The 24659-nt window shown below is 51.2% G+C and overlaps 1 pseudogene; it reads left to right on the top strand.

Annotated features, from left to right (window-relative positions):
* Positions 1-1041: 1041 nt before the first annotated feature.
* On the top strand, positions 1042-21655 carry LOC106803221 (serine protease HTRA1-like; annotated as a pseudogene).
* Positions 21656-24659: the final 3004 nt, after the last annotated feature.

Raw genomic sequence — 24659 nt, 5'->3', positions numbered from 1 at the left:
CTATAAAAGGGCTTGCCCCTTAAGGTTCGGGGTCGACTCCTCTGTATCCTGCGAGAGACACGTGTCGACCCGGAGCTCCGCTTAATAAAACCTCTTGCATTTGCATCAAGCTCGGTCTTCTGTGTCTGTGGGTCCGCGCCTTCCCGAGACTGGAGTTGGGGTTCCCTTTTTGGGATCCTACAACTTCTGCCTTCAAGAGTTTCCTTCCTCCATTCTCAACTCACATTCAAATACCGAGTTCTTTTTCCCCCAATAGTCACTTTAGCAGCAAAGGTGTGAGAGAAAGGAGCCAGAGACCCATTGGGAGGTGGGACAGTTGTAAGTGAGGCCAGGGGAACTCAGGGTCTGACGGGCAGTAATTGCATCTCCCATAAAACCGCACCAGTCAGGGCAGTCTCTGTAGCCAGAGTTCTGTAACCCCACTGCACTTCAGAGACACCTCAGGAAATTTTTACAATACAGATACCCAAGCCCCACCGCAGGCCAGACAGAGAGAACGTGCAGGTGGGCCCAGGCACGGCTGTGCTTGAAGCTCTAGGTTACTCTAATGGGCATCCGGTGGTGGAGGGCCAGGTGTAGCTAATGAGTCCCTGTGCTCCAGGAGTAGTGGCACATAGCTACCCCCACAGGCACATCACCCTCCCCCAGAAAATTGCATTATCTCATGTACATATATATGCCAGAATTGACAAAAACAATTCTCGACAAAGAAGAACTAAATCACTCACTCATTTGCATTAATTTCAAATATTTGACATGAATTCAGAAATCACCTTGTTACTGTTTGGAAAAAGAGGATCAGAGTAATCTTCTCCCCCGTCTTTGCTGCCAAGGGGCTGCTGTGTATTGAACCAAAAGCATAGAATGTGAAAAAGACAAGCCTCAATAGTAATTTACCAAATTGACACATACTCAAACTGTGCCTGGAGGAAATGATGTTTTTCCTGTCTCAGGGAGGTGTGAAATTTACCCTCCAAACAATCCCAGCCCAGGAGCAGGGATTCTGAGATTAATGGAGGCTTCCCGGAGACTCGGCTCGGGATGGAGCTCCAGCCCCAGTGTCCTCAGTGGCTCATCAGCATTCCGGGCTTCAGCGACCCCCCACTGCCCACAGCCCGGCCCCCTTCTCCACTGCTCTTCTCGCCCTCCCCAGTTCACACCGGAGCCTGGAATCCTGTTCTCTTGAGTTGGCTTCTGGGAAGACCCAAACGAAGGCACCCGTCGAGGGGTGAGGGTGGCCCATTTTCCAACGGCAACCCCAGAAGTGGTGCACCGAGAAGGAAGCCCCAGAGGAAACGCGGGTGTGGACTGAGCCCTCGACCCTGCTGAGAAGGAGGAGGCCCCTTCTGTCTGGCCGCAGAACGGTGGGCACTCTCTGCGGCCCACTGTGCCGTCACAGCTCCAAAGCAGTTCTGCTTCCTCACTGTTGGCCGAAGAGGGGTCCCCCCCCCATCTTGTGCTTTTGCTTTCGGGGCCAGCTGCCCTCGGGCAACCTTGGGAGGCACAGGATCTCTGGGAGGGGCTCGGGTGGGGGGCCCGCGTGGGGGCCCCGGGCAGGCGGGAAGTGTGTGTCTGTTCTCAGCAAAGATCCCCCCTGCCCGGGAGGGGGTCCGGGGATCTCGGAGGCCCACCTGAGCAGACGACACCGGCATCCTCGTGGTGACCACAGTTGTGGCTGTTCCAGCCGTTGTGGCTGCAGCTCCACAGGTCGGACTCGTGTCCTGAGCAGCCCACGTTGTCCAGGAGAATCGGCCCTGAGCCCTGACCGAAGCGGGCACTTCCTGGGGCCGACGTGGCCCGGCCACAGCCCAGCTGCCTGCACACCACGTCGGCATCGTTGGTGCCCCAGGCGTCGTCACACACGGTGCCCCACGAGCCTCGGTAAGGACCGCCACCTGGCCCTGACACCGGTCACCTCCGTTCACCAGCCGCGGCCAAACTTGGTTCGATCCCTAGGGGGAGCACAAGAACACCTCCTCCGTGTCTCTCCTGAGGTCTCAGGCCCGAGGCGTGTTCCAGACTCAGGGGCCATCGTCATGGCTCAGTTCCCTGGGCAAGCAGTCACCTTGGACTTTCTTCTCTCTTTTTTCCAAGAGTATCAAGGTACCTCTTGTGCCTTTCTGCCTGGGATGTCCCACGGGTTGGAATGAATGAATAAGGTGTAGAGGAAAACTGCTCTGGGGACAGACAGTGGCTTCTGCTGGCTTTGTGGCATCAGTGGGAAAGAGGATCTGCATCTTTGCCTTAATGCTTTTTCATAATAGTCTTTTAAATATATAATGTCTGATGGGCATCTCGTCAAAAACTACCTCAGCCCCCCCTTAGTGATGTGGTTTGCCGAGAAGGGTTGCTTCTTTGTGGTGCCATGGGATTCGGGGAAGGGACACTGGTGGAGGATGATGCCATGTCAAGGTGACCCTTGGGCTACTAACTTTTTAGAATAGCTGGTAGGACATCCAGGTATTTGTGAGTGTCTCTGGCTCAACATTTTCACGGAGAAACTATTGAGAGGAAAGAAGCTGAGTAAAGGGGTCATGTTTGATGGTTTTTGCTCTCTTATCTGAGTGGGTATTTCCTTGAGAGTGGGAAGGTTTTTTGCAGGTCTGTGGTCTTGTCCTCGCCCCTCTTCCGGTTTCCAAAGACCTCTCAGTGTGTACCTTGGCGCCTTCTCACCTATGTCCCTCTCCAGGTGGCCACAGCACAAAGCACAGTATCATTACATGTCTTGTCTTTGGTTTTGTTCTCAGGGCAAGAAGATTCCAACAGTTTGGGCCACAAATACAACTTTATTACCGATGTGGTGGAATAGATTGCGCCTGCCATGGTTCACACTGAATTGTTTCGCAAGTAAAGAGGGCATTCTTTTTTCTTAGAAACTCTGAAGCTTCCACCAATAAATGCTGATGTTAGCAAGGCATCCAAGCTATTTTTGAGACACTTGAAAGTGTCAAAGTGTCACTGAATATATTCTTACAGGAAGATATCCTTTCTTCCTAAGGATGTTTTCCCGTTTGAATATTTAAATTTGCATTCTTGACCCCTCTAGATGTTTTAAGAGCCTCTGGCTCTGAAGAGATTTCCTAAGAATATTTTCTAAGTGGAACTTTTTAATACATGTAAAAGTCAGCCTGATGTTCTATTTTTTAATGTTAAATAAACCCAGTGTGTAAAGTAATAATTGCAAGATGTGTGTTGCTGTTGCAGAACCAATCCATCCATGTGTTGAAGAGTTGATTTTACAGTGTTTCAGGCTTAACGAGGTGTTCCTTTGGGTTCTGTTCTAGGCTTCCTTTTTCTAAGAGGGAGGTGCCCGTGGCCAGTGGATCTGGGTTTATAGTGTCCGAAGATGGACTGATTGTGACAAATGCCCACGTGGTGACCAACAAGCACCGGGTCAAAGTGGAGCTGAAGAGTGGCGCCACCTACGAAGCCAAAACCAAGGATGTGGATGAGAAGGCGGACATTGCACTTATCAAAATTGACCACGAGGTAAGTGTGTTCCCCACCCGCAGAACCGAGTTCTCAGGGGCCCTGGCTAAATGTGGCAAAACCTGGAGAGGTCACAAGACACCAGAGCTCCCCGATTCCAAGAGATTCTCAGGGAGAGAGCTGAGGCTGGACTGAACCTGTCAAGTCTGAGCATTTAGGAGATGCTGAATGTGTCCTGGGGTGGGGGGTGGGGCTCATGGAAGCTTTTTAAATAAGCAGGCTATAAGATCAGAGACTTGTAAAAATAGTATTTTACATTTTTATAAAGGAAAGCAACAGGTTTATAAGAAATTAGTAGGTAAACAGTGAAAACTCAGTCTCCTTTCCATTCCTGACCCTGAGTCAACTGTTGTTACACAGTTTTATTCATTTGTGCATTCACCAGGTTTGAAACCAAGCCAGGTCTCCCAAATTGTTATTGTTTTATTGCAGGGTTACTAAATGTGCTTTAAAACAATACTCCACACTCGAAAAGTTTTGGAAACCTTGAATTAAAACAAAGCTAATGGATTCTTCCTTACAAAACTTCTCAGAGCTTTTAATATGCTAATGTGCTCATGACTCTCCTGCAAACAGGTGTATACGCCAAATTATAATGATCTGAGTACAGAAATTTTTTTTTTTTTGCAGAACTGAGACATAGTGAGCTCAATTTGGGAAATATTATGTTTGAAAATGGTTTGCTTTCTATTTAAATATTCACCTTGCAGTCATTTTTGCTCTGTTGATTTCTTTGGCAAAGTTTTCATACCTGAAATAAATCCAGTTCTTACTAGACCATCAAAAATTCCTACTCATTGGTGCTTTGATTTCGGAGGTTTGGTTGGCTGTGTGGCAAGAGCACTGAGATTGCATTTTCTGGTTTCTTCACACCCTTGTAATTTTCCAGGCTTCATATGGAAGGAAGAATCAGGGTAGGTTGGAATCTCGTTGCTGGCCTGGGAAAAGATCGTAGACTGAGAGCCAGGAGGGATCTTCTCTTCCAGCTCCCTGCGTGACTTTACCTGGATGTGGGCTCTGAGGTCAGACAGTGTGGTTGCACCGGCTGTTTATGTCTGTGCTGCTCAGCTGGGCAGAAACGGGCTCTGTGTGCGGTGTAGGTAACTGCTGTTTGGCGAGGTCGAAATTGCATATTCTTTCTATTAGGTTACTGTGGAATTTCTGAGCAACAACTAATATTTCCAAATGTGTATTTCACAGTATAATCATAATAACTTCTGTTTGATAAGCTCCAATGCTGGGCCAGGTTCTGCCTTCATTTGTAACTTTCACCTAATCTGTAAGATAGCTATATTATCCCCATTTTATAGAGGAGGAAACAAGGGCTCAGAGAGCTTAAGGAACCTGCCCAAAGCCACACAGCTACGCTGCGGTGAAATTATAGGCTCCTAAGACAGCCAGGCTGCTGCTCCCCAAGTGCCCAAGGATGGAGCCTGACCTTTTGGTGTGAAGGGAGGGCTCGACTTTAAATAGCCCACGGGAAGGCTGGTGCATCCCCGTTTAGGAACATGCTGCTAGAAAGGTGTCCAGGATGTGGTAGTCTCACCGGAAGGAGGCCGGCCAGAATAGCACATCCTGTGGCCACATGCGGACTGCTCAGCTCCACCGAGCCCTTGGAAGGTGGCCAGCAGTGGGGGCTCTGCAGGCGGGGCGCTGATCCGGACACTGCGTGAGCTGCCCCTGCTGAATAACTCTGTGTTTGGAACTCATGGGCGCATACCGTGCAACTGCTCTTGGCCCGGGGGTATTCTTTTCAGATTTGGAGCCAAAGTGGAGGGTATGTCCTGGTGGCACCCCTGGCATGTCCAGGCAGGATGTGAAAGATCTCAGCAGACCAGCTTTGCAGAGTTTCTGACCTGCGCCGGGGAGCCCAGACTTTCTGCCCCAGCATGCTATTTGAGCTATGTTTCTAGCTCAAGAAAAAGGGGCTTGAAAATACAAAGTTGAACTTATGTGGCTTTTCAAAACGGAATCGGAAATGAAGGGATATTAAATTGCAGACACCCACACAAAGACTGGTTTCCACTGACTAAACTGCTTTTTTTGCTGATAGTAGTTGGAAGTGGGGAGAGTAAATGCGTCACTTCCCGCTCATTCCCTCTCATTCCTGCACTTTGATGATGATTTGGAGCGGGGCGGAGACTGGCTTGTAGTGAGGCTTGGTTTGGAAGGAGCGTCTGACCCCGGCGAGTGCAGTTCAGCCCAGCACACGATTTAATACACGTGCGGGCAGTGGTGGGGTGTGAGCTGGCCTCGCATTGTGTCGCTCTCAGAAACAACAAAAAAGCAATAGCAGGAAAACTCAGAGGAGGCAGAATAAGACCAACAAAAATTGAGCTTGAGGATCGAAAACTCTTCCAAACGGTGCTTGTCATGTGAGGCCATGGCCCAGTCTCCCCAGGGCCATTGTCGCATAACCCAGTGAAACTGGTGTGACCGCCCGCCACCCACACAGGCCCAAAGGCTAACTTGGTGGCTCATAATCTGGGCCCATTTCCTCCCCGCAGCGTCATGATTTGGCTTGAAGGGTTCTCCGTGACTTCAGCAGCTGCTCTCCTTCCTGAGCGTGGTATTTGAGCCACTTCTAATGAATGAAAATTACCATGACTTTAATGACGACATCGGTCGTCGCTGTGCACTTGTCATGCAGCCACCCTTCTTCTGGGAGCAGCAGCCAACATTTCCTTCAGGTCTACCTCTCCCCCACTGGACAGTCTTGATGGGACCACCAGTCATGGCGCCCCACTCCCTGGGGCCAAGGGGTGGACACGACCCATTAGACCAAGGAGATCCTCCCTCTGGAGCTGTAACTGGATGTCACCCCCAGAAAAGCTACGTGGCTGAAGCTGGTGTAGCCGCTGCTGCTGAGACCCCCCTGTCTGAGTTCCTGCCCTTTCTGAGCCTAATTTGTCTACTTTTCCTTCCCTTCTTGGAGCTCCCCTCACATCTCCAGTAACCCCTCCTTGGCTTGAAGTTGCCAGAGACGTTTCTGGTCTTGCAACCAAAACTCTTTTTTTGTCTTTTTTGCTTCTCACTGCTGAGCAGACACATGTGCACTCACTTTCCCTGCTGAGTTTTGAGTCAGGGAGAACTTTCGGAAGAAAGCACACAGCAGAGCAGCTGTCTCTGCCTGGTCTGCTGCCCCCCACCAAGCTGGAGGAGGAGGTGGGATCATCCCCTCCAATGGTGGCCAGGCATCCCTTTCTGTGCTTCTGTCCTAGGATTTGCAACTCCCCTTTCCTTGGCTGCTACTGGGGCCCGCACTTGCCTGGAGAGGGAATGCCAGCTGCAGGAAGCAAGGACAGACAGTGTGCATGCGAACGTTTTAATAGAAAGCAGCTTTGAGGGCAAACTAGTGCAGCTTCAGAGACAAACTGTTTCCAAATGTGTTCAACATGACACCGGCCCTGTTTGCAGAGCATTTAAAATTTTTATCCAAAGGCAACATTTTGTCCACGCAGTTTTTCCCTGAATGGTTCACAGAGGGAGAAAGGGGGAGAAAGAGAGAGAGAGCGAGAGGTAAAAAGAGAGCGATTTGGTTTCTTTAGGCCAGAGTACAGGGCAGAAATACTGGGGTTGTCTGAAGAAGGTAAGAGGGGAAAATTCCTTTTGTTCCAGCTGTTTTTCCAGCTGTGTTGATTAGGAAACACGCTGGAGAAAAGCATATGCCCCCCTCAATGACTGCAACTTTCAGATCATGTCCTGTCTACCCTATATAAAACCCTTTACCCATTTCCCACTGTTCTTACAAAGAGATCTTAACTGCTTGCCAGGGCCTTGAAGTCCAGCCTGATAGGGTGCCCCCTCCCTCCCTCCCTCCCCAACCTCATCTCCTCCCTCTGCCCCTCACTCACTCTGCTTAGCCATCTGCCTCCTCTATTGCCTGCCACAAACCAGGGCTGTTCTCCTGAGGGTCTTGGTCATCCCCTCCCCTGGGATGTCTCCCTCCAGCTCCTCCATAGCTGACCTTCCCATCCTTCAGGTCTTGGATTAAATTCTGCCTTAGCCCTTCCCTGACCCCCTACTGAAGGTAGCTCCCCATGTGCCAATCCCCCCTCCCCCCGATCACTCTGGGGACACAAAACCGAGAGATGATCACATTGTGCTGATCATTTTTCCCTCCTCCTCTCTTTACATAATTGACTGTTGTCTTACTTATTTGTAGATTTAAGTTTATGTCCGCTGCTGGAGTGTGGGCACACACCTGTCTTGGTCGCTTCTCAGGTAGTAGATGCTTGACAACATGCCCGAGCATGAACTTCAGGGCCCTCTGCTCTGTGGAATGCTGGTGCGGGGGAGGCACCAGGGGCTCACGCTGTGAGCTTCTCTCTCATTTCAGATGAGGAGATGATCCTGTAGCAGGCTGGTTGCAGAACCCTCCTCTTCCCCCTAGACTCCGTGGCCAGTGCTCATCTGATCCCAAGGGGTGCCTGGAGTTGGATGGGCCTGTGGCTCTGCCGGGGCTGCAGTAGCTCTGTGGTCTTGGGGACATCAAAGCACTGGTGGGGATTCCTGTGGGCTCTTTGCTGTGATGCCAGCAGCCAGGGAAATATCTGGAAGCCGCCTTGTGGAGGCTTGTGAGGTGGTTTTCTTCCCTTGGCACCCCCGGGCCTGCACCCGTCCCTGGCCACCTTCGGGCCAGATGCCACCTTCAGGCCTGTTTGAAGTGGCTGGAGAGGGAGACCTCTGGGCTCGGGGCTGCTTTGTTTTCAGAGGGTCCCTTTACTGCTGAGCTGGCTGCCGGGGCCAGAAGAGCTGACACCACTGATCTCAGTGACGTTCAGAACTGGGGTCACTCCAGGAAGTGGGGTGAGGGGCCTGTGGCCTGTCTTCTCCAGCCTGAATCTGGCCCAGTGTGTGGTGAATCTGCCCCGAGATCCCTGGGTGAGGAGGGAGGCTCCAGGCGGCCCCCTGGGACGGTGGCGGGGGCGGGGAGTGGCCAGGCGCTGAGTGTGACTCATGCCCACCGCCGGCAGCCGGTTCTCCTCAGGCAACCCGATTGTCAGAAGGGCTGACTAAGCTGCCCGAGCTTGTCCAAAAGTGAATCAGATAACACGGAGCCCGTTCTGGAGCAGCTTCCCGTCTTCTGGAGTCTGTCACTCAAGCTCATAAAGCTCGGGGAGCCTGGAATGTGGACTGTGCCACCACAGTTACCCTCTTCATTTGTCTCTGTGTTTTTCCATTCTGGATTCTTTCTCCCCACTCCCTCTGTACTGGCCTTCTTGTGGTCTCTCTTCTTTCTCTCCCTGAACTTGAGGGCTGCCATCGCATTTGCTAAAGATGCCACAGACCCTGCTGATGTTGCAAGGCTTCTATTAGCGTATTATTTTTACCATTTTTAGGGGGTGGGAATCAATATTTATCATTAGGTCATGTACATCCAGACAGCAGAGTGGAAGCCGGCTGTTATTCCCCTGTGCCAGCCTTTGTCCAGAGGCTGATGGGGACGTGGCTCCTTATTGTTCTGGTTGCAGCTCCTTCTGGAATGTTTCAGTTCCCCAGATCATCAAAACTGGAGCCATTTTGTGTTCTCTGGCCCAGTTTCAAGAACTTCAGTTGATTGTTAAGGAAATTCTTTGTCTATGTTTTTCTCCGAATATGGTAATGCCTTTTTTCATTTTGGCGCTCTCTCTTCAGGGAACTGGATTAAGACTATTATTTATGGTTCTGACAAAGCAGTTCCCAGGTTGTCGGGGCTGAATTTGTAGGTGCCCCATCGGGAATGTCTCCTGTGCCCTTCACTGATTCCATTTGACAGTTTAGTGAGTGTGTAACAGTGTGTTAGAGTCCATGTTGACCAAATGCGGCCTGCAGTCCAAATCCAGCCCCCCATCTGTTTTTGTAAATAAAGTTTTATCGAAACACAGCCGTGTCCATTCCTTTATGTAGAGTCTATGGCTGCTTTTGCCCTGCAACAGCAGAGTTGAGTAGTTGGGATGGAGACCATATGGCCTGTGAAGCCAAAAGCATTTACCTTTTGGCCTTTCACAGAAAAAGTTTGCCAACCCCAGTGTGAGACGGTTAACACCTTGTCTTAGAGGAGCTGAATGTGCTCAGAGCTAAATACGTATGTAAAAGCCAAGAGAGGTGACACACTAGGTCACCAAAAGGGAAAGGACAGAGATGCTGATTTCATTTGCTCTTTCTCTTGGAGGGAATTGTGCTTCTTTGCTGACGACGATGCTTCGGTTTGGCTGGATTAAGCACAGAGAGGTCTTATTTTTGCCCATTTCTTGTAATATCAGTAGAGAGGAATTTACATGAATTCCAAGATGTTTTAAATTATTTTCCAATTTTAAGTCCTAATGATCTATTAAGGTTTGGTTTATTCACTGTTTCAGTTCTTCCTTATTCATTGACTATAAATATTTATTGAGCATCTATCTTGGACAGGTGCGTGTTAGGTGCTGAGAATGTATCAGTAATGGGTGAAAGCCATGGAGCTTGTTGTCTAGTGTGGGAAACAGCTAAACTGCAATGAATCTGGTGATAAGTACAAAGAAGGAACAAGTAGGAGGAGAGGTAGAGGCACTGGGGGCTGGGGAGACCTCTGTACACAGTGTAGGATGAAAGACGGCTGAAAACCAGGCTGCATCCAGAGTCAGTTACCCGGCCTGAAATGCCAGGCGTTGGCTAACCCCAATTATTGAGCTAACCCCAATTTTAAGATCCTGATGGATCGTTTAAGATCTGGTTTGTTGATTCTTTCATTTATTCACTTCTACATTTGTTGATTTTCGTAAATACTTATTGGCCAAACACTGTTGGCCACACTGGGATAGCGATATTGGCCAAGCTGAAGTCAGTGGACGAAAGTGGAGGGATCAGAGGGGCTGACGTACAGAGAAGGCAAGAGTTACGCTTGATGGAGACGATGTTTTTCCTCGTCTGGATGCTGCAGGACATTTACAATCACTGGCTGCTGGGCTCCCATATACAACTGTTGACATTTCGTGGTTTAAACAACAAGAATAAGGGAATATTTGAAATGCCAACGTTTCTTGATATACTTACAGGAGACTAATACTACGGTGGTGTTCATAAACAGCGAGGAGCAAGGCTGTTTCGTTTTTCGTTTGCTCTCTTTTTGTTTCCGCACAGCCATCTTCTCTCCTTTTTCTCTCTCCCTCCATCTCTCCACTCCTCTTATCTCTCCCATCTGACCTTCTCCCACCCTGCCACCCTCCCATTCATCCCACCTCTCCCACTTCTGCCGTCCCTATTCAGCAACAATGACATGTCAAGTGGGGAAACAGATGGAAGAACCCTGTTCTTCTGAGTTCTGTGTGTGGGTGACCTCAGTGCTATGAAGCAGATCCTGTCTGCCCTGGCCTCTCGGCCCCGTGGTCTCACCCCTGCAGCTGTACCCTTGGCTGTACCCTTGACCTTGTCATCACCGATAACCTCCACCCTCTCTAATCTGTATCCCAAGCTCCTCACTCTCGTCCACCGCTTCCTGCCCTGGCACGGCCGCTTTATGGGCGTGTGACGTGTGCACTCACAGGCCCTGTGCTCAGAAGGGCCCCTGCTTGGGGGTTAATGCTCTGAGGTCACTGGCTTAATTTTATCTTGCAGTTGCTCTTTTCTAAGTGAAGTCCAATGAGTCAGCGGGGTGTGTGCTGGGGGCTTGGAGACTTGAGTCACCACTGTTCCTCCTCTTGCCACCTCCCTACCTCCCCAGGGTGGGTTCTCAGCCTCCCTGCTCCCCTGTCACCTGGGACACCTGGCCCCATGCAGTAGTCACTACCCCTTCATCCCAGGGGGTGTGGGCATGGGGAGAGTTGTGTTTGGGTGCACACACCCCACGGCCTCTAGGGGCAGCGAGTGGTGGCAGGCCTTGGGCAGATGACCCCCTGAGGTGTTACTCCAGTGACTAGGCAGGGCCAGGCCTCTTCCACCCCATCCAGGTACCTAGTACATCCTGCTTGGAAGGAAGTTGCAATGCCCTTGGGGGTTGTTCATCCTCTGCGGGTTGAGCGATGGGCCCTTGGGTTGGGGAGATGCCTGGCTCGAGTTCCCTGCCCCCAGCCAGGCACTGTGTGTGGGTCCGTTTGGTATGTGGTAGGCAGAGCGCTGAGACCTGAGGCCCTGCGTGTCCACACTCACCTGGTATCTTTTGTGTCCCAGGGAGCACGACACTAAATAACAAATAGGAAACATCATGACAGGTCAAGAGAGAGAATGTGGAAGAAAAGAAAAAGGGTTATATTTTAGTATCTTAAATGACACTTTTTGTGCACTTTCTGAACAAGGCGTTTGCATTTTCATTTTTCCCTGGGCTCCACAAATTATGTAGCTGGTCCTGCCCCTAGTAGCTCAGCTCCAGCGAATCCCTGGTTCATCTGGGTCCACAGTCCACTGATCCGCTCACCTTCCGCTGTCCCTCAACCCCTCGTGGGCTCACTTCCCTCCTGACTCAGGCTGGGTCACTGTCTCTCAGGCACGTCTTAGATGCTAACACCCCCTGAACTCCCCTGCGGCCTGTTTTTTTCTTAGGGGGCCTGCGAGCTCTCTGGCACTGCCTCTTGCCGGGTATGGGGGGTGTGCTATTCTCCCCGTTGCATATTTTTTAAAGAAAATGAGGTTAGCATAACTGTTTCCAGAAGCCGCATTGAATCACTCAGCTGAGTAGCAGCCAGTTGCTGCAACACTAGCCTTTAAGGAACCTTCAGCCAACACACAGGACCAGCCTGGAAGCCCAGCCCCTGGAAAACGAGTGAGCTGGGCAGCTGGTGGATGCATTGGCTTCCACAGATTCAGCAAAACAGACCATTTTTGGAACAGGAGCACTTTATACTTTTCCAGGAAGAGAAAGAAGTAGTTGACTTGCCTCATTAGCTTAAAAAGAAACTGCCAATTTTCCTTTAGTTTAATTGATTCATTTTCTTGCTCTTTTCTCCAAGCTTCAGGGAACGAGGTTCCAACAAAATGAGCACAAAGGGGCCATTTGGCAAAGCCCAGTGCGGCCGGAAGCTGAAGTGCTGATGCGTCATTGCTTTTAGGACCTCTCTAGAGGGTCACTGGCTGAGCCAGCATCTGGAGAATCCCAGGAATCCTCCCTCCCCTTTCAGCTGCAGGAGTTCACAGGGATTATGACCCCCTGGGGGAGTTGTGTGAAAAGAGATTTATTAAGGACCCTGATACCTGTTTTGATCTTACCAATTTAACCATTATCTGCTAATAGCTTTTTTGGAAGTCAACCAGGTCTTCTGGAAAGAACCCTAATTGTCAGAGCTGGGGTGACCTTGGATGTTACCAGCTCAATCCCCTTATTTTAGAAGTGGTAAAAGGGAGACCCAGAGATCCAAGGTGATAGAGTTAGTTGAGGACCAAGACCAAACTCAGATGTCCTGCTGCCTAGGACAGGGTGCTCCCAGGGTGTGGCATTGTGTGTGTGTGTGCGTGTGTGCATGTGCATGTGTGCATTTTGTCTGAGTCTTCGCTTCTGCACCACCCTTGGCTGATGCTGGAGGGTAAGCCTGAAGCAGCCCTCAGCCTGGGACATTTCTCAGCACAGCTCAGCTTTCTTCCCCCAGGAGGCTGGCCGTTGTGACTCACCTTCAGCGGGAGCCCAGGCCACATGCAGAGCACGTGAAGCAGACAGTGCAACACAGGCCTGCCTCCACGCCCCAGCCCGGCTTGTCTGAGAATAATTCGGGCTCCCACACTCGAGAAACAGCATGGCCCGGGCCCTCACTCTGAGGACGCACGAACTCGGCTCTTCCGGCTGGCCTCTATTCTGATTTCTCTTCAACGCCCCCATCGTCCTGTTCTGTGTCACCTCTGCTCCCGCCACCTGCCCCTGTGAAATGGTCCAGGCACAAAGAGCTCTTTCTTGATGGCCGGCCGTGCACCGTGAGCATCTGGGCCGAGTGGGCTGGTGAGAAGAAGACCTGGAATGAAGGAGGTGGGGATTCCAGTCCTGTACCACCACCTTTGCTGTGGGACCGTCAGTCCCCTTTTGAGCCGAAAGGGCACAAGGCCTGTCCCCTCTGTCCCAGGGACGGCTGGCTGTAAAGGCCGAGGGAATGACAGAGCACGAGGCGCTGGCCAGGCTCTGCTTGGACCACTTGTACCTTGCACTGACGATCACTTTCCTTTGAAGCCGACTTCTCCTCTTGCCCCTATGCCCACCCCCCAAAAACCTGGCATGAACGAGCGTATAGTTATTAGAGCGCTTTGCAAACACTGTGGGTGTTAGGATCACCACTCTAAAATGAACAATTTTCCTCTAAGCTTCATGGACTCTGATGGCCGCCCACCCCTCAGCCTCCTCTCCCTGCTGGCGGAACCCTGGGCTTGTCTTAGGTCCCCCCGACCCACCCCATTCCTAATTCAGGCAAATCCTGAGGGGCTAAGGCAGTCATGGGGCCACGTTCCCCTCCCCAAAGGGTGGTTGAGGGTCACCAGACGACCGGATGCTCGCCGATGACCCATGCGCTGGGCCCTTCTGGATTCTCAGCTCTTCTGAAGAGACAGCAGGGAGAAAAGACCCTCTTACTTCCCCTGGGCATGTCACATCTTTATGTCATGTCTGGAAGGGCTATGGCCGTCTCGTGACCATGAGAACAGGCTGAAGTTGATCAGACAGAAAGAAGGAAGGAGCCCCTCTCGATGTTGTCCTTTGAGAATTTGAGGTGATCGGCCCTGGCACCACCCTGCCCATGAACAGGTGGGTATTTATTCCATTTCAGGTTGGATTTTCTATTAGTTGTAGCTGAAAAAACCCTAACTGATGCACCCAAATCATTTTTAGTGTTGATCTATATTTAGCCCTTACGGAAGATTCTAGGCTGAGCTGACCGTGGGGAGGGAGATGGACTTTCTCTTTCTACGGCTGTGTGTCCTGGTGTGTGTGTCCACCCGTCAGGTGGTGGATGTCATTGCGGGGCATGGTGGATTTCATTGATCTTCTGTGTTCACTGTGCTGGGCACATAGGAGACGCTCTGTGAATCTTGTTGAGAAAGTTCTCTTTCGTGTCGGCTGTTTCCTGGACCCAGTGCTGCCAGGCCTGCTGGTGGTTGTTTGCTTGCTGTAATCTAAATGAACGGTAGAGCCTTCTTTAATCGTGCGATGCACCAGCATCTTCCAAGTTTCAGCATTAAATCCGCCACACAGTTAGTATCCCGCCTGCGGCTAGGGTTCAGTGATTTCACACAGACAAGATAAGTCTGGAGTCCACACCTGGGACTCCTCACAGCCTCATCTGGGCTGTCTCTCCATCAACCTGGGTGGCGTGGGCTGATAAGTCGGGTGTTAGGGGGATTTTCTTAAGTTCCCTCTTGTTGGTTCTGCTGTGAGGACATCCTTCAGCATCAGTGAGTCACTTGTGGACTGCCGGCGGCGGTGCATGTCAACCTAGACTCCCCCTCTTTTCAATCTAGACACCTCCCAGGCTCCTCCCTCTTATGAGCAGAAGCGTGACCTTGAGAACCGGCAGTGCGATGGACTCACTTTGGGATGTCCCTCGTCTTTGAGGGACTTGGGCCACACGTGAGCTACAGGCCCTCCAAGGTGGGGCCCAGGGCTCCTTCTCGGCTCTGATACGGAGCCTCGGAGCCTCGGAGTTTTGCTTTTGCCACTGGCGAGCTCTGCCACCTCGCCGCTTTTGTGCGCATGCCCCACTTGCATTTTCATCCCCCCGTGGCTGGAGAACCTGACGTGAGGACGGGAGCTGCATTCCCCGTCCTTCCTCCTCTCCTCCTGCTCTGCCAAGTGGCGGGGATGCCTCTGCTTTGACATCGTAGACGTGCCTCGAGGTCCAGCGAGATGGTGAGATGTGGGAAGTGGCTGTTAGGAGAGGGGCTGGCATCTCCGAGATGGCCTGTAGCTGGGGCCGCTTCAGAGGGAGACCCGACAGAGTCTCTGCAGCCGGCAGCCCCAAGACAGCTTTGATGTGGGTGACGCGGGAACCAGCCTGCGGACAGCATCGCAGGGTTACACCAGGAATGGGCGGCCCCCATGTTCCACATCTGCAGGTCAAGGCTGAGGCGTGGCTTTGCGCTTCCAGCCATATCTGGGTTTCATCTGCCCCAGGTCCCCCCATGGAGTGTGTGTCTAGACAGCTTTGGAATAAGATGCTCAATTACTGAGCAGGAATTTGGCCAGTGGAGGTACAGCTGCACCGAGAGACAGGCCTGAGGTGAGGATTCAGGCTGAGAATGAGCTTCACTTGGATCTGGAACTGACTGGAGAACCTGATGTTCCTGGGGCCAGCCGGCCCCCAAAATGACCCCCAAAAGGCATTTGACTTCACGAGAACCGTAAACCTGGCCTCGCCCACATCTCTGTCCCATGTCACTCCCCTGCAAAGATTTCTGCCTACAGTTAGAATTCTGGGTTAATGCGTACTAGGGGCAGGTCTGAGAGTTGGGACTCCTGTTTTCTTCTTAGGCTGCTCATCAGCTGTGAGAAGTCACTCCATCTCTGAGCCTCTGTTTCCACATCTGTAAGAAGGGGGGAAATATGCCCTAACTCCCAAGGTGGTCATGAAAGTGCTTTGTCATCTGGATTGATTGTCATCACATAAATTCAGACTTCATACTATAGCCCCCCATATGTAATCTACCTGCTTTTTTCTGTGGTATGATTGTCCTTCGTAGTCTATGAAATGTTTGAGGGAATAAAATCTTAAGGTGGTAATTGGTCTCGCCCATTGGTGCAGGTTTGACTACAGGGCTCTTGTGACCTGCGTTTCCTCCTCTTGTGCTCAAGTGAGGACTGGTTCTCAGGGAGATTCCGGGCTCGTATGGCTGCTGTCCACTTGTCCAAGCCCATGTGGTCACCTGAGTGTGGACGACTTCACTGCGCTGGAGCCAGGCTGTCCTGGGCTCTCCGGGCCCGTTGTCGGCAGCAGGCAGTGTCCCCTGGGGGCCTGGCGCTCCCCAGTGGGCAGGCTGAGCGGTTCGCAGGCCCTTGGTTTGTCATCCCCTCAGGAGGGTCTCTCCTCTCTGTCCTCACAGCATCTGCTCCCCTAAAAGCGTTTGCCTCCTTCCCTCGTTCTCTGGGCCTGAGCTCAGACCTGGAAGACGAGAGTTTGAGGGAGCACTGTCTTTAGGCCCCTCTGCCTTCTAAGCCCCCTGAGACCTGGGCGCCTGGGTCAGGCCCCTTCCCAGGGTAGGGAGGTGGAGTGGCAGGGATGTGGTGAGCAGATGCTGATGAAGACCTCTCAGTGAGTCCTGCCATGTCGCTTCCTGATGTGGTTCCCAGTTGGTGGCTGAGCTGATGGGGCTGGGCCCACCTTTCTCTGTTTGAAGTTGATTTCTTGCCTTGAAGTTGGTGAAAAGTAACTGTTATCTTGGGCAGCCAGGCAGCCTCAGCCCCAGGAGCCTTTGCTGCTGTGTTCCCTTGCCCAGCCCTAAACCCAGCCCTGAGGGCCATTCCTAGGCCCTGAAGGAAAGGTACCTTCCCAGAGTGCCTCCCCCAGAGTGGCAGAGTGCACACCACGGGCCCTGAAAGCTGCCCGCCCACGCCCCACCTCGCTACTGTTGAAAGACATCATTCCCCACAGGGCCAGCTGGCGTGGGCCCAGGGTAAACAGGCCATGCTGAGCTTCCTGGAGTTCCGCTGGAGGCTTAGGAGCTTGGGGAGTGGTTTGGGGCTCCTGGCTCCGCCCAACCTTCACAGGCATAGGAATAGGGCTTGTTGGGTTAACCTGCCCACCCGGTCAGGGAGCAGAGGTGTTGGTTGACGGAAGACCTTTTCAGACGAGGAGAGAGCACACCTCTTGGGCCTTGGCACCTGGGGCCTGGATGCCTTGAGCACCAAGCCCATCCCGGCCCCTCCCCAGAATTGCTGGGGCCTTAGCACAGAGGCTACCGAACTGAGTCAGTGCTGTTCCTGGTGTTCAGTGCTCCCGGTTCTCTGGGACTCAGGTGAATGTGTCTATGATAAGGGGGGCAGATCCCCTCTTTCCCTTCCACCACAGGGGTGTGTGGGCTCAGGATCCTTCTTTGGGGCTTCACTCCCTAAGAACCCCCAGGTAGTCTTGCCCCAAATCCTAAATTCGTCTCCCTCTGTCTCCTGGCCTCAAGGTTTCAGAGCGAGTCTGTGCCGACAGCTTCAAGGTGTGCTGAGACTCCAGTAACTTCCCCACGTTGTCTTGGCCTTGCCCTGTGACAGCTCAGGACGTGTTGATTGTTGTGGGTGGGAGGGAAGTGTGGCCCTCGGCCCGGGAAGGGATGACAGGCCTGACCTCAGTTTCCCCCAAGGCCCGGTGAGCACTGCTGGGCGTTCGGTGACACCTGTGCGTTTATCCATCCTGTGAACTCAACCAAACGCAGCCATGCCAACCTTGTGTTTCCAGGGAAACCTGCCCGTCCTGCTGCTTGGCCGCTCCTCGGAGCTGCGGCCGGGAGAGTTCGTGGTCGCCATTGGAAGCCCGTTTTCCCTTCAGAACACGGTCACTACCGGGATCGTCAGCACCACCCAGCGCGGCGGCAAAGAGCTGGGGCTCGGAACTTGGCCGTGGACAACATCCAGCCAGACGCCATCATCACCGTGAGTCCCGCCTGCTGGGCCGGGCGGGATTAGGAAAGCCGGGCTTAGGAACCAGGGGTGAGGCAGGCTCCTCAAGGTGCTGCCCAAGGGGTTCCCTTTGCACCCCTAGAGCAGCTGAGGCGGAGGGCTGGTCTCGCCCGAGCCGTCTACAGGGGCTCCTGTGAAGGGCCTGTAGCCGCCCAGGTCTGCCGCAGGGAGGAGCCCCGCCTCGAGGAGTCAGCGGCCCCTCAGTGGAGCTGCTTCCTGCAGGAGGGCCGCTCACCCTGGTACAGGCTCTGTGGCCCCAGGAGGGGTCTGCTCCGCTTGGGCCGCAGTCTGAGCGTCACCCCTACGCTGTTCAAGGTCTAACGAGGCCAGGATTGTGCCACGCAATCTCATACATGGGATCTTTTTTAAATCACATTTTTCCACTGCAGCTGTCTCCCTATAGGATTGACGTTTCTAAAAAGCAATGTTTTTTTCTCCCTACATCTGTCTAGTAAATAACAAGCACAACATGTTTTGTTCACTCACTGCCCTAACAGGTTTTATTCCCAAACTTTCTTGTGATCTGCAAGAAGTAATGGAAATAGAACAAACTGTGGGTTTCCAGCCCTGGCAGCAAAGTCGGGGTCACACGGATGGGGGGCTGTGCAGATTTGAAATACCGTGATGCTGGAGCAAGCGGGCAGCCAGCCTGTTGCCAAGAGAAGGAGGTTGTGCTGGGTGTTTTAGGGAGTCAAAGGTGGCCTCTGGAGCAGAAAAAACATTCCCATTTATGGCACATCTAAAACTTTCTCAAAATTGTTAAGGTCCTTTTTCTAGCAAAATATTAGGTTGACAGGAACAAATCTCAGGAGAGAACCTACACTGGGAACCTGCCAGGCAGGGAAGTAGATCCGACCACGTAACGACAAACTCCTAACTTTGTAATTTTTGCTTCGTTTCAGTATGGAAACTCCGGAGGCCCATTAGTAAACCTGGTAAGGTCTTTTTAAAAAATCTATGTACATGCTTTTTTTTTTTTTTTTTTTTGCTTTCTTTTCACACATGAACTTTCCAAAGCACATTATTTAATTCCTTTAAAGTGAAATCCGTGAATGTACTGCATCCTTGCAAATTACCCTTCTTGTCTTTTCTGGAAAGAGCGAGGCATCTGGAGTTGAGCACTGGAAGTGTAATGCCAGCAGAGACGCTTGTGTTTCAAAGTTACAAGTAAACACAGTGGAATTCAGGTCCAACCCAGGAGGAGTTAAAGGAGCAGGCCTTTATTCTGAAGGTGTCAGCAGTTCTGGCCTGTCACAGAGCGGCACCTCCTTCAAATGACGTCTCCAGGCTGCTGAAGGAGCTGGCTTGGCTCGTCTACAGTCTTTTTCTCTGCCAGGAGCCCTCCCTTAAGACCTGCCTGGAATGAGGCGTTATCCCTCTCACAAAGATGTCACTTCAGTCTGTTTAAATACATAAGCATGAAAAGGGAAGCCTTAGAGTCAGACTGTCAGAGCGAGGGCGCAGCTCGGGGGTCACCCAGCTCGACTCTTATTTACAGATGAAATCAGGCCATCTCTAGCAAGGCCCAGGATGGCAGCGCCTCCAGGATGGTCCCTGGGAATCAGGACTGAATTCTCAGTGCTGCGGGAGTGTGTGAGGAGTGATGTCTACTCACCTGGCAGTTTTCCCTTCTAAGCCCAAGTGGAACACACCATATAACAATAGCCTCCAGAATGATGGTGGGAGGGCGTGAGGGGAGCCTGTTGTTCAGGGATTGTTTCCTATGGTGCAGCATTCCCTAAACTGTGAGTTTATCTTGCATCGATGCACACCCTGTGGACTGGCTTCCTCCATGATTGAAAGCTAGTCTGCAACAAGCAGAGGAAATGAGGCATGGTGGTGCGCCCTCCGCCTCTCCCAGCCCCCCGCAGCGCCCCCACGCTGCTGTCTGAGACAAGACTGCATTTTCCTGGTAATGAAGCATGGGGGCCCTAGGCACTAAGCTGGTTTCTCCCTGGTATCATGCAGCTGGATTGCTGTGAACGTGTGGAGTTGCAGACAGATGTGGAGAGAAGTCAGCCAGGATCACAGGAGGCTGTGGTGAGGGACTTGGGTCGCATTTTAACGACATTGAGAACAGGGAAGCCCATGACCTGGTTGATGACTTTGAAACATCATTCTCGTGGCTGGGAGGAGGGTGGGTGGAAGTTGGGAGCCTAGTTAAGAGTCTCTCTTGGTAATCCAGACCAGGTTGGAGCAAAGGGGTGACATTCCAGATTTGTGTAAGGGATGGAACCCTCATCAGAGTTCAAGGTGAGGCAAAGAGGAATCCAGGCCCACTCCCAGGTTTCTGGCCACTGACTGAAATAACAGGAGTCTCCCAAGGTCCCACGGCAGGTAGAGGCCCAAGCCAGGATTTGGACCACCTTAGTGCGTCCCCCATGGCCCTGACTGTACACTGCAAACTGGGGACTGGACCTCGTGGATCCTTGTGTCCCTGGCACAGCTGCCAAGTGGGCTGACCTTCTGTTGTCATTTTGTTGTCCCACCAGGCAAAGCCATCACCAGGAAGAAGTATATTGTCATCCGAATGATGTCGCTCACATCCAGGTGGGTACCAGGATGTCTGTGTCTGTCTTAGATTTAAATACACCTGAACTTCAGGAGGCTCTCACTGGCTCCCCTGAAAGAGAAAACTTACGTTGCCTTAAGATATCTCAGTTTCTGGTTAAAATTAAGTAACATTAGGAAAGAGAGGAGGGGCCATTAGCCTTGGCCTCTTGTTTTATCTTTCACTTTTGTTTTTGTGTTCTGAGCAAGTCCTTCCTTCTAGAAGTTTCTGCCCTCCTCTTTAAGGCAGGCCTGAGCAACAGGGGGTGTTGGTCACTCTCCCTCATGCCTTCCTTTCACCACTTGTTCTGTTGAAACCCACAGTCCAGGAGTGCCCCAAGCACCTCCCTCGGCCCCAGAGCGCCCTGCCCTTCATTAGCTCTGCCGCGTGTGGGCTGTGGCTCCAGGAATCGGCTCAGGCCCAGCATGACTGATGGGCTTGTTTTCCCCGAGCTGATGGAAGTTGTGCCTGCCAGGCTCCTAACACACTTGTGTTTTAACCTTGATGAAAAAATGTGGTGTAATCGCATGAGTCCTGGTAACCACGGGCATGGTTGAAACTGTTGTAGGTAAGGTCGGCAAAGGGCAGAACCTATTAATATAGATATTCATATATTAATTATCATACTTAATTAACTACTAATTAATTGTGAACACATTACCATAGTTTAGATACATATAAAGAATGGTGGTTCCTTTCTTAGCACTCCAGAATGTGGACTGATTTGCCAAGACTAAAATGTGCGTCGGCTCCTTGTCTGGGAACTACGGGAGATGGAGGTGCAGGGAGGGAATACGGGCCCTGGGGTCTGGCTTCCTGGGTTCTCGTCCCAGCTCCGCTACTTCCTGGCTTGTGACCTTGGGAGTGACTTTACCTCTGGTGCCTCAGTTTCCTCCTCCCTAGGATGAGGATAAGAGTGCAGGCATATTGGTGTGTGGTGAGGACCGAATGAGTTAACATGTGTCAAGGCTTGGCTCAGTGGGTGGTGGCAATGGTCACCAGCCACAGTGACGCTAGCTGCTATTTCTCACCTGCTTCCTCTGTGCCAGGCACTGGCCCAGGTGCCGTACCTGGAGGATCTCATGTAATCCTCACATCAACCCCCGTCATAGAGTCCTATCATTATCCCTATTTTGCGGGTGAGAAAACTAAGGCACAGAGAAGTTGAGCAACTGCCAAAGATCATACAATTAGACAATGGCAGAGCTTGTGCTCCAAACAGGCCATCCACTATACAGTCATGCACTGTAACGATGTTTTGGTCAATGAGGAACCGTGTACATGATGGTGGTCCCATGAGATTAGTACCATTTAGCCCAGGTGTGTACTAGGCTGTACCATCTAGGTGTGTGTAAGGACGCTCTATGATGTTCACACAGTGACCAAATAGCCTAACGACGCCTTTCTTAGAACATATCCCCGTCATTAAGCGACATATGACTGTACTGTATTGACCCCTTAAGTAGTAGCTACTATCAGTTAATTAATAAAATTAATAATAATAATGATAAAGCACTTCCCTTGCTGCTACTCAGTAAATCTTTGACCCTAGCAGACAGGCAATTTAAAGCAGAATCAAAACTCCTGGAGGAAGTGACATTAGCATCAGGGACAGGAGGAGAAGCTGGGTGAGAGCTGAGTCTCAGCAGAGGAGGCCCGTTGAGACCTCATGCTAACTCGGGTGCTTTTCCTCTCACTCAGCAAAGCCAAAGAGCTGAAGGATCGCCACCAAGACTTCCCAGACGTGCTGTCAGGGGCGTATATCATTGAAGTAATTCCTGATAGCCCAGCAGAAGCATGAGTTGGAATCATTTTCCCTTCTCCTAATATTCTTGTGGTTCCTGAGGGCGGCAGGGAGGGGCGGTGTTTTTACATTGGCTCAGGTATTTGTGACAATCCTTGTAAACTGGTCAGACATTCTTGGTCACTCCCGCTGGTCAGGCTTTCCAACCTGGTATAGCTCAGGACGCATCAACCAAAGGGTGCTTCCCATCTTCAAAAGTCCTGGCTTCACAGGGGGTCATCCAGATGGAAGGAACAATATTGGACTTATTATGAGTCTCTGGGACAGGCCTGGCTGGGGAAAGAGGGTGTAAGGAGGGCAGCGTCCCTGAGACCTCGGGCAGTGGTCCCATCCTAGGCATCAGGACGTATCTCCTCCCGAAGCCTTCTCTAATTATATCTATCAGTCAGGCCACACCCATCCACACCTCTGGAAAAATAACCCAGGTAACATCAAAGGAACATGAAAAGAAGTAGCTCAACCAACAATCAGGGTTTGTTACCTGTATTGACATGATACCCAGAGAGAAGTGTGACACTGGGGGCCAGCTCTGGCTTGCTGCCTGCTTTTGTACGACGTGTGAGCTGAGACTAGATTTTGCATTTTTAAATGTTTGAAAAAATTTAAAATGAGAATAGTATTTTATGACACATTAAAATTATATGAAATTCAAACTTCAGTGTCCATAAGTGAAGTTTTACTGGAGCACAGCCAATAAATATTAGATGACATATTGTCTGTCTACGGTGGCTTTTGGGCTACAATAGCAGAGTTGAGTAACTGTGACAGAGATGGCGTGGCCTGCAAAGCCTAAAATGTTTCCTATTGGGCCCTTTAGGGGAAAAGTTGGCTGACCTCTTTGCTTGGACAATAGGCCATCTTGTTTGATGCTGTCATACATCAGAGCTAAGTTACAGAAACAATAACACAAAGAAAGCGTCTCGTGATAGAACCATTCTGCCCACCTGTAGGAACTGCTCTCTGAGTTGAGACAACCATAACAAGCAAGTTGGCCATGGTCATGGTACATGGTAGGTGGTGTATGGTACATCCTTGCCTCCATTGGGCTCAGTCTGTCCTAAGATTGTCCAGGTGCTGGTAGGCATTTCTGCAATGGACATGATTGATGATTTGGCGTAAAAATTTCAAAAGGAAATAATGCAACCCATGGGTGGCTCAAGCCATTCTCACACAAGTTCATCACCACCACACCCTGTTTGCTCTGGGCTTTTAGGTTCTAAATTGTGCCTCTGTCAATGTAAAGTGGATCACCTTTCATGGCAGTTAGGCCAGAAAGAATGGAAACATGACAATTCTGTTTCCTTTTGTGTTGCAGTGGTGGACTCAAGGAAAATGATGTCATAATCAGCATCAATGGACTGTCAGTAGTCTCCGCCAATGACCCAATGACGGCAGCGACGTCATTAAAAAGGAAAGCACCCTCAACATGGTTGTCCGCAGGGGCAATGACGACATTATGATTACGGTGATTCCCAGAGAAATCGACCCCCAGACAGAGGCATGAGCTGGACTTCATGTTTCTCTCAAAGACTCTCCATGGACGATGCGTGATGACTCTGGGCCGGTGGCACAGGACACCCAAGACTTTTGACTGCCATGTTGCTTGTTCAGCAGAAACGCCCTGGCCAACAGAATCCTTCTTGATAGTTTGCAGGCAAAGCAAATGTAATATTATAGATCTGCAGGCAGAAGCTCATCCTTCTGTATCCTATGTATGCAGCGTGCTTTTTCTTGCCAGCTTGGTCTGTTCCTGCTTAGACAGTCAACATTTGTCTCTTCCTTTAACCGAGTCATCCTCTTAGTCCAACTAAGGCAGTTGATACAACGCATAGATAAAAGGAAGGTCCCATGGGAGCCAGAATGGTACTGGGTGTGTTTAGGCTTTCCTTCGAGTCAGCACCCAGAGGAGGTACATGCCGGAGACCACGGGAGGGTGAACGTTGGCTTCCAAAACGGCCCACGTTCCCTCTTTTAGGAATCTCTTCAGAACTGGGAGCACAGTGACTTTGAGTTTGAGCTATTAAAATACTTCTTCCTACTCTGCTTTCTGGCGTGCTGCTTCTCCTTTCCCAGGAACAGCTGGTTGCAGTCTCTCTGACATGAGTATCACATCAATGGGCTCCTCCTTAAACCACGTCATCCACGCAGGGTTGAGCTTGACATCTTGACGGTTATTTCAGAACCATCTTGTGGGACTTACTGGTGTTGTTAACAACCGTGCTTGGCCACCCCGACTGCATAACATAGGCTTGCGGGGGAGTTGCACACGCATCTGGAGCTTTTCACAC

This window comes from Ceratotherium simum, chromosome 6 (assembly GCF_057802395.1).
Source record: "Ceratotherium simum simum isolate JZ-2026a chromosome 6, ASM5780239v1, whole genome shotgun sequence".
Lineage (NCBI taxonomy): Eukaryota > Metazoa > Chordata > Mammalia > Perissodactyla > Rhinocerotidae > Ceratotherium > Ceratotherium simum.
Note: the sequence above shows the minus strand (reverse complement) of the source record. Positions and strands in the feature narration are given on the sequence as shown.